We start from the raw sequence: 13,711 nt of genomic DNA on the forward strand, positions 1-13,711 counted from the left end.
GTATTCATAGTTCTGTCTGAATACGGGGCACTTCTGTTGTGATGGCTTACACTCAAAATATATGTTTGTAAGATTGCATCATGTTTTCCATCCACACTTCCTCTACTTGATGCCTACAAGAAACAATCACCTTCCATCAGCAGGGAAAGGGAGACCAGCGTCACTGAGCACCACTGAGGGTCATAATGAACCTTTCCTGGAGTACACTTGGGGTCAGATCATTCAGCCTGGATTCACATGTAAGATATGCCTTCTTTATTATAATGCAGACTTGTCTTCTATTTGTGCTGTTAGCATTACTTTCAATAATATCAGGGACTAGGCATCACCTAAAAGACACCAACACCACAGACATCCTTTGCCAGGAGTTCATGACTGGGCACACTGCACAGTGCTGCTGCACAAGGCACAGATACCACACACCCCTCCAATCCAGTTTAAATCCTGGATAACAATTTGCTTTGTGCCCTGTGCTCCTCCCCTCTGCTCTGGAGGGTTATGTTGCAGCATTACACTTCACTGTCAAATAACCATGTACAAACAGACCACCTATTTGTAAGGCCTAAAGGTGCATTTAAAGCACCATAAACCTCTTTTCCAAGTATTCTTCAAAATTCAGTGTGTGAAGGTAACTTTTAATTTACATAAGCCTTAAGTGCCATTAGTTGATTAAATTGCTTCAAACCCAACAATCCTCAATTATTGTATCTTCCTCAGCCCAACACCCTTTTTTCCCCACCTTGCTTTGATGAACCTCCCTCAGCCCATAGCCTTCCTGTCCCCACTCTCACAACCCTTTTCCCTCTTTCTCCAGAAGAGCCTGTCAAGTTCCATGATGCTCATTGTCCTTAAAGTGTTCCTGCAACACCATGATGGTGATGCCCCTTTGTGGCAGGTTAGCCTTGGCTGCTGGTAGATGTTCACCCAGTCCCTCTCTCACTCCCACTCCTCAGCAGGACAAGGAGGATAGAAACATAAAACCTTTGTGAGTGGAGGTGAAACGAGCATTTGGCAGGTACCATCCCAGGCAAAGATTTGACTTGGGGGGTGGAGGGGATTAATTTTAGTCATTGCCAATTAACATAGATTTAAACGGTGAGAAACAAAGACAAACCTCAAAATACCTTACCCTCCACACTCTCCTTCTTCCCAGGTTCAAACTCACTCCTTCATCCACCAAACCTTCCACCTCCTCCCCCAGAGATTCTCCCCTCTGAGACTATTTTGTTTATCTGTCTCTACAGAAGTTGCCAAACAGAAAAAAACAAAGGTTTGTTTGCGTCAAGTAGCACTCACCCATGCCATTTTTTTTCTTGAGGCACAAATGTCTTCACAGCCAAAAATTCTTTTCTTCCAAAAAAGAAAAATTGTTCCCCCATGTCTGAGAAATGACATTACAGTCACCACACTACTCACAGGAGCAGAAATGCTGCTGCATGTTAAGCCTCTCCTTGATGTCTGGTTCCTCACAAGCAGACTTGCTTCGTTAGGAGGTCCCCTCTGAAATGTGCCTGGGAGGTAAAAACCAGGTGCAGCTACTTCCAGGCTTTTATCTTGTAAAGAGCAGGTGTAGCCACTTTCAGCCTTTTATCTTACTCCTTGACCAATAGTAAAATGAACACTGCTAAGGGAGGAAAGAGTCAAAACAAACACCAGAAAAAGACAAAATCCAAGAGTGTTTGGAAAATGCACAGTTTGCTGTTTTAAAATAAATGCAAAAAAAAATTTAAAAAAGTTTTGCATGTAGTATAAACCTAATTCCAGTATGAGAGTGTGTCCAGATGTTTCAATTAATATAATTACAAGTGTTTCCATTGAGCTGAATTTCACAGGTGAAGGCAATCTCTGATTTAGTGTCTCCATAAAATAAAATAAAATAAAATAAAATAAAATAAATAGATGAAGGCAGTTCATTCTGTTTGAGTGATAGTATGTGGCTACAAACATTTTAGGTTATTGCATTTTACATGAATCTTTGTTGGTGTTTTTTATCACACAACTAAAGAGTGTGCCCAGAATGTGAGATGCACTATAACAAACCTGGGATATACAACAGCTCCTCAAGTACTGGGGACTTGGTTGAAGAGCTTTTGAGTTTTAAAGAATATATTTTTCCATAAAGCAGCTACAGAAAATCAGCTGGTGACCTGTTTCTGACACATACTCTGCTTTATTACCCAGTATCATTTAAAGCACCACACAATTGAAATAAGAAAGTGGGAGACAAGAATATGTGATAATACCTGCTACTGAGCCAGTCAAACTGCACAAGATTTATTTATTTTTTTATTTTGTTAATGCTAAGCCCATTAAAAAAAAAAAAGTCTCCCAGCTTTCAAGTTTGAATATTTAGTTTAAATCAATAAAATGTTCTAGTTCTGGGCCACCTTTTTAATAGCAGTTTCCAAAACAGAGGATCTCTGGAGGAAATATTTTTTTGCGGTGCACAGGGGATTGGGAACAGTGTACAGGTGGTTCAAGGTTGTGTTATCCAGCCTTCCACCTACTTAGATGGCTGGGCTATGACTTGTGCAAGGACATGATGGGTTTTTAGTTTTCTTTTACAGATTCCTATTTCCAGTCTAAGTGCTGTAGATTGAGGGAGCACCTCTGTTATTTTCTGTAGTCCTTGAAACACCACCGGTGCAAACGGATTCAGCAAATGCTTGGAAAGACACAGCAACATTCAAGCAGGAAAATAAAGTTTGCTTTCCCTGTGCCATAATAGCAAAGTACATTTTTCTGCAAGAGTTGACAGTGAATATTCTAATAGTATATAATGTATATGCCAGTGAGGGATGTTGGTATAGGAGAGGAATGTGTACTCCTGGAGCTGTTGGCTGTGTTAACGAGGTTACAGTGGCCTGATCCTGCTGCTTTCCCAGTGACAGAATAAGCTCACTTTCTGACTCTGTGCAAGGCTGCCTCAGCTCAGATGAGAGAGTTGCTGCTACAGGTCTCCCACAAAAGAAATACAAAATGTAGCCCTACCTATTTTACAGCTTTGCTTTTTAATTTTTTTTTTAAAGTTGGTACTTTGCACTGGTGTTGTTTGAAGTGTCTGGTACCCAAGGGAACAGAAGTGCAGAGGCAAATTGCCCTCATTGGCAAATACAAATTGCAGGTGTATGAGCTGAAAGCTCTTCTTGTCTGCAGTCAGTGGCTAAACAAACCTAGGTTTGTTCCAGCGGGAGATCACCTAGAAATGCCAGGTCCTGCAGGCAAAGAACCGCAGCTAAACATCTCAAAAATTGTATGAAATGTATTTTGCTCACTCTTTGGCCCTCACTAACTTGACTCAGCCCAAAATGGGGCACAGAGAAGAGCCCAGCACTTGAGGAAAGTGAATGAAAAGTGATGCCACTCTCATAGCCAGGAACTGGGGTATTAAAAACTGCTTAGACCAGCCAAGTATAATTATTTAATTTGAATTCTTACTAAATTAGGTGCTTATGAAGTTCAGGGACACCAGCATGGCAGGAGACCCAGATTCAAGCTTGTGATTCCTCTATACCCCCATTTCTTTATTTCTTCATATTTAAAGTACTTAATTAATCTATACAGAGTTTTTAATACAATACAGTTGATTAACGCTAGTAATTTCAGTGCCTTTTTAATATAACGAATCTCTTCTGAGAAATGTTCCCAGTTAATGATCTGTGTCATTTTTTAAAGTTTGCCTTCTGACTAATTTTAGTGGAAATATCATTAAATTCTTCATTATACTTATTTATAGCAAGGGCTGAATTGGATTTTAGATGTTATGATTTTTACCATAAAAAAGACCTACAGCTCTCAAAACATACTATTCTGTCTGCTTTTGGAGCTCTAATATGTGAAGGTTTGGAAGTAAGAGAAGCTTAAAAATACAATGATGGGGAGTAAACGAAGGCTTCTGTGCCACTTTGAGGCCACTGAGTGTCATAGGAAGATGCCTTGGGGTGCTGGTCCACACTGCCTCTGCAAAACCTCCTGCCCCTCCCAGCCCTCCCTCCCTCCCTCCCTCCCATGGCTCATTTTGGTCCTTGCACCTCAGCATCCCACCTGCCCCCCAGCACCACTGCAGCCTTGCCTCAAGGCTGAGCTGTAAACTCCTGTAAACACTCAAAGGAGTTCCACCTGTGAGCTCCAGCAGAAGGAGCAGAGATGACAGCACTGATTTTGGGTCATAGGAACTGCTATGTGTTTTACCCACGCCTGTGGGCCTCCAGAATCACACAGCACTTCCCAACAGAGGGAAGAGGAGAGCTGTTCTGCACTGGCAGCTGTTGTGTGGGTGCAGCTTGGCTCCCACACTTCCCCCCCCTATCCCAGGGAAGAAACCTCTGTCCCCAGGTGTCACCTGCACAGTCACCTTGTTTGCTCTTCATTTCAGTCAAGGGCTCTCCTATCTACTCCTGCTTCTTTTCCACCCCTGGCCTCTTTTCTGAGGCTCAGGGTGCTGCTGCTGATGGGAAGCCAAGCACAGAGGGCAGGACAGGTTGTTCAAGTTCTGCTTCAAACCACTGTGAAGATGCTGAATGTGCCAGCTCGGCCTCCCTTGCCTGGCACAGCCAAACTCAAGAGGTTTTTGCACCCTGTAGTAAGCAAACTACGTCAGAACTGGGAAGTTAGCAGGGCCAGGGTTCAAGGGACATCAGGAATTTTTGACCAAGTCACAGAGTGGAGTCATGCACAGGCACAGCTGAGTGGCAAATGTAGCTGTGGTGGCCAGTGAAAATGTACAATATCATCACATGAATTATGCATTTCTGCACATGAAAAATACCAGCATATTTATGTATCTTCCTTTACTTCTTATCACTTTACTGGACACAGCACAATGTTTTCCCCATCATTACATTAGATCCTGAATTAAGGCAAGTTCCTTGTTAGGGAGTGAGGGTTTGGTTGGTTGGATTTTTTTAATTGCTACTTTTAAATTCTACTGAAACAACAAGTAAACAAATAAAAAATTCATTAGAGAGAGGCGGCTCAACTTAGATGAAAGTTTTACAGCACATAGCTCTGCTTTCAAAAACAGAAAATCCAGTCACCGGGTCATTAGCACAGCATGCAGCACCACAGAAATGAGCAACATTAGAACTTGTGTCGTTTGCAAGATTTACTAATATTTCAGTGTCTTAACAGCAACGTTTCAGCCTAAAAGCTTCCCAAAAGGCACTTAAACATTTGAAATACCAGCTCCAAATGGCTGTGCATGCATTTACTCATTACAAGCATATTTAAAACAATGCATCTGGGCTGGCTTCTGACAACTTTGGGGCTACTGTGGGAAGGCAGGGAGAGGGTAGGAGGAATGTTCATTCCTTGGTTTTGCCCCTTTGCAAGGGCAGGCAGAGCTTGGCAGCTCCTGAGCATGTGTGGAATGGCAGCGCTGGAGGTGCTCGAGGGAGTCGTTGCATGTCCAGATTACATTTTAGTGTTTGACTGTGAAGATTCCCCCGAAGAAGCTAATGCTGATTACGATCCTGCCTTGATAGCTCTGCTTCTTTGAACATGTCAAGTTAATTTCATGCTGAATAAGGAGAAAAACTTATGCCTGTCACAGTGCTATATATCAGTCAGGGGGCTAAGAACAAAGGCTTTAAAACCCAAATGGCTACGTTTGCCACATGGCTTGGCTACAAAGAGCAAAATGCAAGTGTCTTTGTGCTCTTCACAATGCAGATGAACCTTTCTTTGGAAGAAGAGGTCTCCATTGCCACGTAAAATGGTTTTACATTAAGCTCTTCAGCGCTGGGGGAGGCATTCTCTGGGAAAGATGGCTCTGCAAGGATGTTGGGGGCTGCTCCTCTGCCTGTCCATCCCTTTTTCCCACATTTCTCTTAAAAAATAGCTATTATAGTTACTTAAAATTGAGCCCAAAGGGACTCCTGTTTTTTTAAAATCAGGTTAATAAACTGAGAGAGTATGAATCTTTGGGATTTTTTTAAAGTCTTTTATTTGTTTTGTTGGGTTTCTTCCCCCAACTCCATACTCTGTGTTATGCTCTTTAAATCCTTACTCTCTGTTTGATCTTCTCAGTCTCCTTGTTTCATATTAGGAATTGTAAAATAAAAAGAGTCTTTAAAAGAAACAACAACAACAACAACAAAAATCATCCCACTGAGCTGAGTTATTTAAGCAAACTGCTTCTCCTGGATCAAATACAAAAATAAGGTCTCAGGAAAACTTCATAAGCTGCACCATAGGAATGCAATTACTACTGAAAACAGTGCAATCACAGTTGCTGTCTTTTAGAAATAATCTTTTAAAAATTTAGTAATATTTCCAGTAAAGCCATCTTAGTTACAAGCAAATCCACATATAGGGGGAAGTCCTGCATGTTTTGCAGATGTCCATCATGTGGAATTTCCCAAACCTCTGCATGGCCCATCTTGAGGCTTTTTCAATTTTAAGTTAAACTCTCTGAAAGATGGATGGCCTGTTGTAAATGAGGGCATGGCATTGTACCCTTCATTCATAGCAAAAAGTCTTCTGCATTGTTTTGTATTACTCTTTAGCATGCTTCTTTTATTGTTTGTTATGCAAGGAGGGATTGTCCTATGGGTGTGTAACAAGTTACTGGCAATTTTTCTATTTAGAGGGAGATAATTAAAAGTGACTTGAAGAGCTAAGCCTCTAAACTTCCTGACAAGACTGTTGGTTTCCTTTTCCTAGAATAGTCTTTCTCCACATTATCATCAAATTCACAGAAGAGTTGCTTTGCTTTCACAGTTGAGATTGCAGGAAAATTCAGTTTTCAATTACTCTAAAATAACTTACCTAGGCTGGGTTATTATACAAAATGTTCAGGAAAGCATAAGGTCAAAAAACATTCTATTAATTTGCCCTGTGTATGCAGAGGAATGCAACTCAGGGGGAGAAATGCCTCAATTCTATGTTTTCTTCAAGGTCAAATTTACCTTTGAAGGCTGAAAGAGAATTCCTGTATACAGAAGAATGGGAAAAGGGAGTGAGCCACCCTCCATTCCCCATTGCATGGAAGGACTGGCACTAGTGATGGGAGAGGAATAGTTATAATCCCATGGAGCTGGATTGTGCATTGTTAATTTTCCAGGACAGCTGGCCCCATGGTTCAGCAGTTGTGACCACGACCTTTCACCAAGGTAACACCCACAAAGGGATCAGGGAGTAGTGAACCCCTGCGGGTACCCAGCCTGTGCCCACCTACAGCATCCCTAAGTGGCTGTCCCTCATCAGTACTGCCTGGCAGAGCTGCCAGCTTGGAGTTCTCTTCTCAGACAGCTCACTGTGATGTCTTAATAACCCCGAGATGGTTGCATTAGTGTGCTTTATTATGCATTCATTATATTTTATTAGGTATTTATTATTTGGTTGTGTTGGCTGTTTAATAAATTACTCTTCTCCTTAACTAATTATCCATCAGCCAGAGTCTTAGATGTGTTAAGTGCAGGTCTTGAGTCCCAGTTTAACCCAGGGGAAGGCTGGACAATTCCAAGGTAGGTTTAATTGGTCTAATCTGCAGCTTCCCAAGCTGCATTTGCTGCCAGCTCAGTGTTCCTTCCTGTTCTGTGTCCAGGACAAGGAGGACAGCTGTGAATTCTCCTACTTTAGTGGAGTTTTTAACCAAAAAGTAGATGCTTTCAGTGACTTCAAAACTCTAATTTTCCAACAGTGAAACTACACAGTGTTAGTCCTGCGGCTCCTTAGGTCATTGAAATATGACGGGTAAGGATCAAAATAAAGCCAGGCTGTAACACATGAAAAATATACATAGATGTCCCAGCCCAACCTTTTACTTGGCTCATTCTAAAATCCTGAAATTCTCTCTCCCTGGTAAAAAACTTTCAGCTCTAACTTTGAAAAATGTATCAATTTGGTTTTAGATATCCAGTCCTGAATTTACAGAAAACAGATCATCTGAGATGCTTTTATGTTCTGGGCTGAACCCTGCAAGTAAGCAAAACAAAAAAATTTTCAAATTTAAGCTGTTGTTTTCTTCTCTGATTGAAATACAGTATTTATATTGCTGGATGCTCCCACAAAAGAGAATTGAAAAGTTTCACTTTTAATGCTGTTTGGTTTTCTGCAGAATGTTCACAAACACCAGAGAACTTATGACTTCTCCTTTTAGCAGCCTTGTTTAAGTTTCCTAGGACCTATTCACTCAGCAACCTCTCTTCCTTTACCTCATTGTTAAGTTCCCTCTGCAGACCTACAGAACATCTTCTCTTTTTCCTTTTTTTCCTCTTTTTCCTTTTTTCCTCTTTATTTATTTATTTATTTACTTATTTTTAAATCTTCAGAAGCAATTCTGACAATACGTAGAAGAAAATGAAGATGACGATGTTCTAAAGGTCCCCCGCCCATTTTGGGCAGATCAGTGCTAACCATGGTAACTGTTGGCTGCTAATTCCTTCTGAACTTCAGCAGGAGTAGGTGACTTGGTTTTCACTTTCCCAAATCTCCAATTGCCTTACAGGAATTCATTTCACTGGGGATTTATTTCTTAGGGTATTCCACCAACGGCATCCTGTTTTCTCGTCTCCAATCCTGTGTGGGCTCCACACAGGTGCAAAATTCTACATAGCAGGGACAGGATCAGGCTGACTAAATGACAAAGAGGCACACAACTGGGGTAGAGCACAAATTTGCATGCATTTCCATTATTTTGGCACTGGGCAAAAACAATTTCTCTATTGACTTCCCCTCAAAGCCACCGAGAATAAAGCTATAAAAGAAGATTATCAAAAAGTAGGCCATGTTGCTCTGCTTATCATATTCATGTTGCCACTTCTTATTTTCCAGAGGTAGGAGATTTCAGAGTGGATTCAGAGTGGATGGCTGGTACAGCACACTGTCGTGATGTGAGCCTTCCTCTTAATCCCAGGGCACAAATGATGTCCTCACACACCAAGGGTTATAGAGAGTTCTTGTCATAGGAAACAGGGGACAAAGTTGAGTGATTGAATTTTTATAGCATGGCCTAACAGAGGGTCCTGCTTCAAAAAATTAAAAAATAAAAAAACATGTACTAGAATCTAGAGACATCCCACAGGAATTTCTTGTCTCTCCAGCAGAATTTACCAGCTGTAGCAACATGCATATTTCTCTCTCTATTCTTAGTGTATGAGAACTGCCAATAAAAGCTGCTTTTCAGCTTCACAGATAAAACTATTTTTTCTTCTCTTGCTTGGTATTTTTTTTTTCCTGAAAGAACTTTGTTTGCTTTTTAACTGTGGAGCAACAGGGCTCCAGATCTTTCAAATCTGTGATGAAACCTCAGTTCCACAGCACATCAGCTGAATCTGTAAATTAACTATGCCTGTATTCCCAGGCCATTATTCTTCTCAAATAACAGGGTGTTGAATCGTTGCCCTTCTGGGTGAACATCAAAAGTTGTGTCCAAGAAGATGTGAAACAGAGCTTCTAGAAGAATAAAGATGAGGACAGCAGAGGCACTCAGAGCTGCAAGTGCAACTGCTCACTTCATTAAAAAGGTGGCAATTCTGTGGGTGGCAAAATCAAACAGAGTGGGAGTGTTAGAGCCATGATCTCCCATGCTTTCTCAAGCACTGCACAGCTAAGATATCACCTCTCACTTCAACATTTGACAGATTTTATTTTATAAGTCAGGCACCTCAAAAGCTGGAATTTCATTTTAATACCCCTGGTAAAGCCTCCCTCCTGGTAATAATGTTCTTCTCTCTGCTTTATAAAGCAGCAGAAAATCCGTATGTTTCATGTTAATTCTGCTGAAAACACCTTGAATCGAATATCCTTTTAGAAATTTTGTGTGTGGTTCCACGTTTCCAGACTTAGAAATTCTTATTTTGGAGTCCTGGATCAAAGGGCAGGTTTAAATCTTGGCTTAAAAAAAGAGATATGCTCTACTGGAGGTCTAAATAGTGGACTCTTTCTTCTTTCCTACAAAGCAAGTGCAAACCAGTTTCTAGTTTGTTATTCTGATCCCTTCCCATTGCTTGCTTTTCACTGTTATGAATAACTGCCTTTTATTAGAAAGCAACAACAAAAAAATTATGTTTAAGTCTGTCCCCCACTGTGGCCTTGAAACTTTGTGGCCTTTCTCATGACACCCATGCACATGACAGTGTTCAAACAATCCTTAATCTTTCTTAGGACAGGAATCAAACTCCTGAATAAATCAGAATTATTTCTGGTGGAAGACTTTTTCCTAAATTACATTTATGCAACTTGTAATTACATTTCACATGAAGTACCAGGGAGGATTGTGGGAAATAGGATAGCACCTACTGTAGGTACCTATTTCCCACAGAAGCCATCAGGGCAGGTTTATTAGCCCATCGCGGTTGTAAATAATGAATTCAATGCAATATTTGGGGTTACCTGGGGTTTAAATTGGTACTGATCTTAGTCTAATGTTTCCAATTTCAGGAATTGAAACCCATTACTATCTCCCTTTGCCAGCATGCAAAATGTTAATCTTGATAGATTACATTAATCTTTATAGAGAGTGCTTTTTGTTCCACTTATATTTCAGGATCTCAACTCCTCAACATAAGGATGCTTTAGCTCTTTATATGGAGAACACTGCACATTTATTTTAATTGGATAACTGAGTTTTTCTGCTTACTGAGCTGTCTGCCTGACATTTGCAAAATGCAGCCTTTTTTTTTTCCCCCTCAACATAACCTAGCTGTTCATTTTTATAAGACCTGTCATCCAAAATGCAGAACCTAATCCTTAATTAGTTGTCATATTTGTTTAGGTGTTATACATCATCCAACGGACTGAACTGTTTGGTTTACTGTCCTTTCCTAATGTCCATTAAGTGATTATTTTTGCATGCACTTATGTTTTATTTAACAGTTTTCCTGCGTCCTGAACTCCTGACTTAGAGGCCTTTAGCTAAAGAATGGAATCATTAAATGGGCCAGGCTGCCCAGGCAGTGCTTGGGTAAATCACAGCTGACAGAGCAAACCCAGCCCTGCAAGGAGGGCTGAGCAGGAGCCTGGAGTGCTCTACAGCACCTTAAATAACAAGCTTTTCTCCAGTCTGGATTTGCAACTGTAAATCTCTGTTGGAATCAGGAACTACAACGAGCCAGCCTGTCTCATGGGGAAGAGAAGGGACACTTCACTGTCATCCCCTTTTAGCAAGGAATAGCGACATGGAGACATGTTTTTTTTTACTCTGACTGATGCGAGACAGGGACTGGAAACCAGGTTAGAATCCCAACCAACAGACTGTTGTAGAAGTGTATCTCAGTGACAAACTATTAAAATAAAATGGAAGGTCTTTAACAGAAGAACTGAGAACAACTTAACCCAATATACACGCGGCAGCTACATATGAAAAAAAAATCCTGTATTAAGTTGAGCCAAGAGAAGGTTTTTTTAAAAACCATCTCCCAAATACATTTGTGCGTGCTTTGAACATGATTTCAGCGGGCATGGCAATCACCTCCACCTTCCCTCCTGCCCAAAACTCATTCTTTGTACTCCTACCTAGCCAGGCACTGCGAAACACATAAACCAAGGTCACCTTTCTTGAGTGCCCTGGTAGGACTTTGTGTGGGAATCTGACAAACAGCTGAGCAGGAGCTCCTGGCCCTGAATGCTGCCTGCTTGGACACCAAAAATGACACTGATGTTTCCAGGGCCTTCCATGGATATAATTCAAGTGTCTGCTCTTCTCTAATGGGTAATCTGGGTGGGAGCTCTATCCCAGCCTGATACAGCAAGGCAGTCACATCACTGTTATCACTACATTGCCATTGCATTAGATTCATCCTTTGTATCCTTGTGGATGCAGGAAATGTACCCACAGATTTAAAAACAAACCAGCATGAAATAAAAACCGTTGTTTTCCAAATAAGAAAATAAGGACTGGCTCTTGGATCTAGAAGTACTTTTAGTATTTTTCCTCCCCGTGCTCATCTCAGTGTTATCTCATGAAGAGAAAAGGTTCGAGTTGAAGGTATACTGGCATATACTGCCCATACCTTTTCTGATCCTACTCTGTGTCTGTTGTGCTTTTTGTGAAGTGCTGTGAGACAATTATTGGTATGCAGAGCACTAGGGAAGTACTGGAGAGGCATAAAAGCTGCTTGGAAAGTCTGGAAAGACTTGGCATAAAGCTCTTGTTATAGTGAGAGGTGAAGCATATGCCCTTTAGGTATAAATGAAGCATCAAGATAATATTTTATAATACTGGGAAAATGACTGGTTTTGATGACACTTTCATAAATTCTTCAAAGACCTCCCGAAATCATTGTCTCTCTTCTGATCTCACCTCCCACTCAAATCTTCTCTTCCCCCTGAAACAAGGTTGCTTTTTATTTTATTTTTTTTCTTCTTTTTTCTTCTCTCCCTTACACCTACCAAAATGATGATATTTCAGCTCTACTTTAGGGAGGAAATGACTTGCACAGCCTTTTTTCCTCATGCATCTGTACTGTAAAACTGAGAAAATGTGGCAAGAGGAACATGTCAAACTTGCAAAAAAATCACTTGAGGCAAGAAACAGCAATACGGCGTGACAGCAATTGAAACAAGGTTCCCAGGAAGTTAAAGAAAATTAAATTCTAGTTAAAAAAAGAACCTTAAAATTTTTCCCATATTGGAAGTTAATGAACCACCTGGATGCCCTTAAAGATGACCAAGGACAGAGTAGTATAGAACATGGTATAAAGGGAGATTTCAAAGATTTTCTATAAAGATTCAGTTTAATATTTGCAAGAAACTAAAGCTGTATTAGTGCTTAAATAATTGGGAAAAAAATACCCTAAAAAGCTTACTGCCTTTTCCTTTTGTCTTCCGCTTAATTTCTAGCTTATTCTCTGGTCGATTTTTCAATAAATACCAAGTTTTTATTAATTTAGCACGTGTTGGCTACTTGGCCAAGAAAGGCACTACTGCATGAAATCATAAACAATGATACCAAACAACAGCAGATGAATAAAACCACGTGAAAATTATGTGGCTGAGGCACATCAAACTCATCAGCCTCATCATGACCTGTTAGACTGACAGACAGACCTACAGCATGTAGTCACCTTACCTGTGGTTTGGGCAACAAACCTGGGAGTGACAAGAAGGAGCCTTCTTTGCTTTCTGCCCTGTACCTGATCATGCATAGAAATAGAAGTTGTCCATGAAAATGACAGCTAAAGGGAAGGCTAACTGGCACTTTTTTTTCTTCCTATGAGCAAAACCCAATTCTTCCTCATGTATCATGCAGTGTTGCCTGTAAAATACAGCTGGTACTGGTGTAACCTGGCCCTTTTTGGAACCACAGATCAGAGAATATGCTGACTTGGAAGGGACCCACAAGGATCATCGAGTCCAACCCTTAGTCCTGCACAGGACCAACCCCCAAGAGTCACACCATGTGCCTGAGAGTATCATCCAAATGCTCCTTGAGCTCTGTCAGGCTTGGTGCTGTGACCACTGGCCTGGGAAACCTGTTCAGTGCTCAACCACCCTCTGAAGGAAGAACTTTTCTCTAACAACCAACCTAAACCTCCCCTGACACCACTTCAGGCCATTCCCTCGTGTTCTGTCAGTGGTCACCACAGAGGAGAGATCAGTGCCTGCCCCTCCTCTCCCCCTCACAAGGAAGCTGTATTTCCCGCTCACAAGCCCCGACTCATCCTCCTGTATCATGCAGCGTTGCCTGAAAAACAAAGCTGGTACCGGTGTCCCTTGGCCTTTCTGGGAAGGAGACCTTCCTCCCACCCAGTCCCATCCTGGATCTCAC

The sequence above is a fragment of the Empidonax traillii genome, unplaced genomic scaffold (genome assembly GCF_003031625.1).
Source record: "Empidonax traillii isolate 1590-97213 ecotype Southwest subspecies unplaced genomic scaffold, ASM303162v1 scaffold511:size449868, whole genome shotgun sequence".
NCBI lineage: Eukaryota > Metazoa > Chordata > Aves > Passeriformes > Tyrannidae > Empidonax > Empidonax traillii.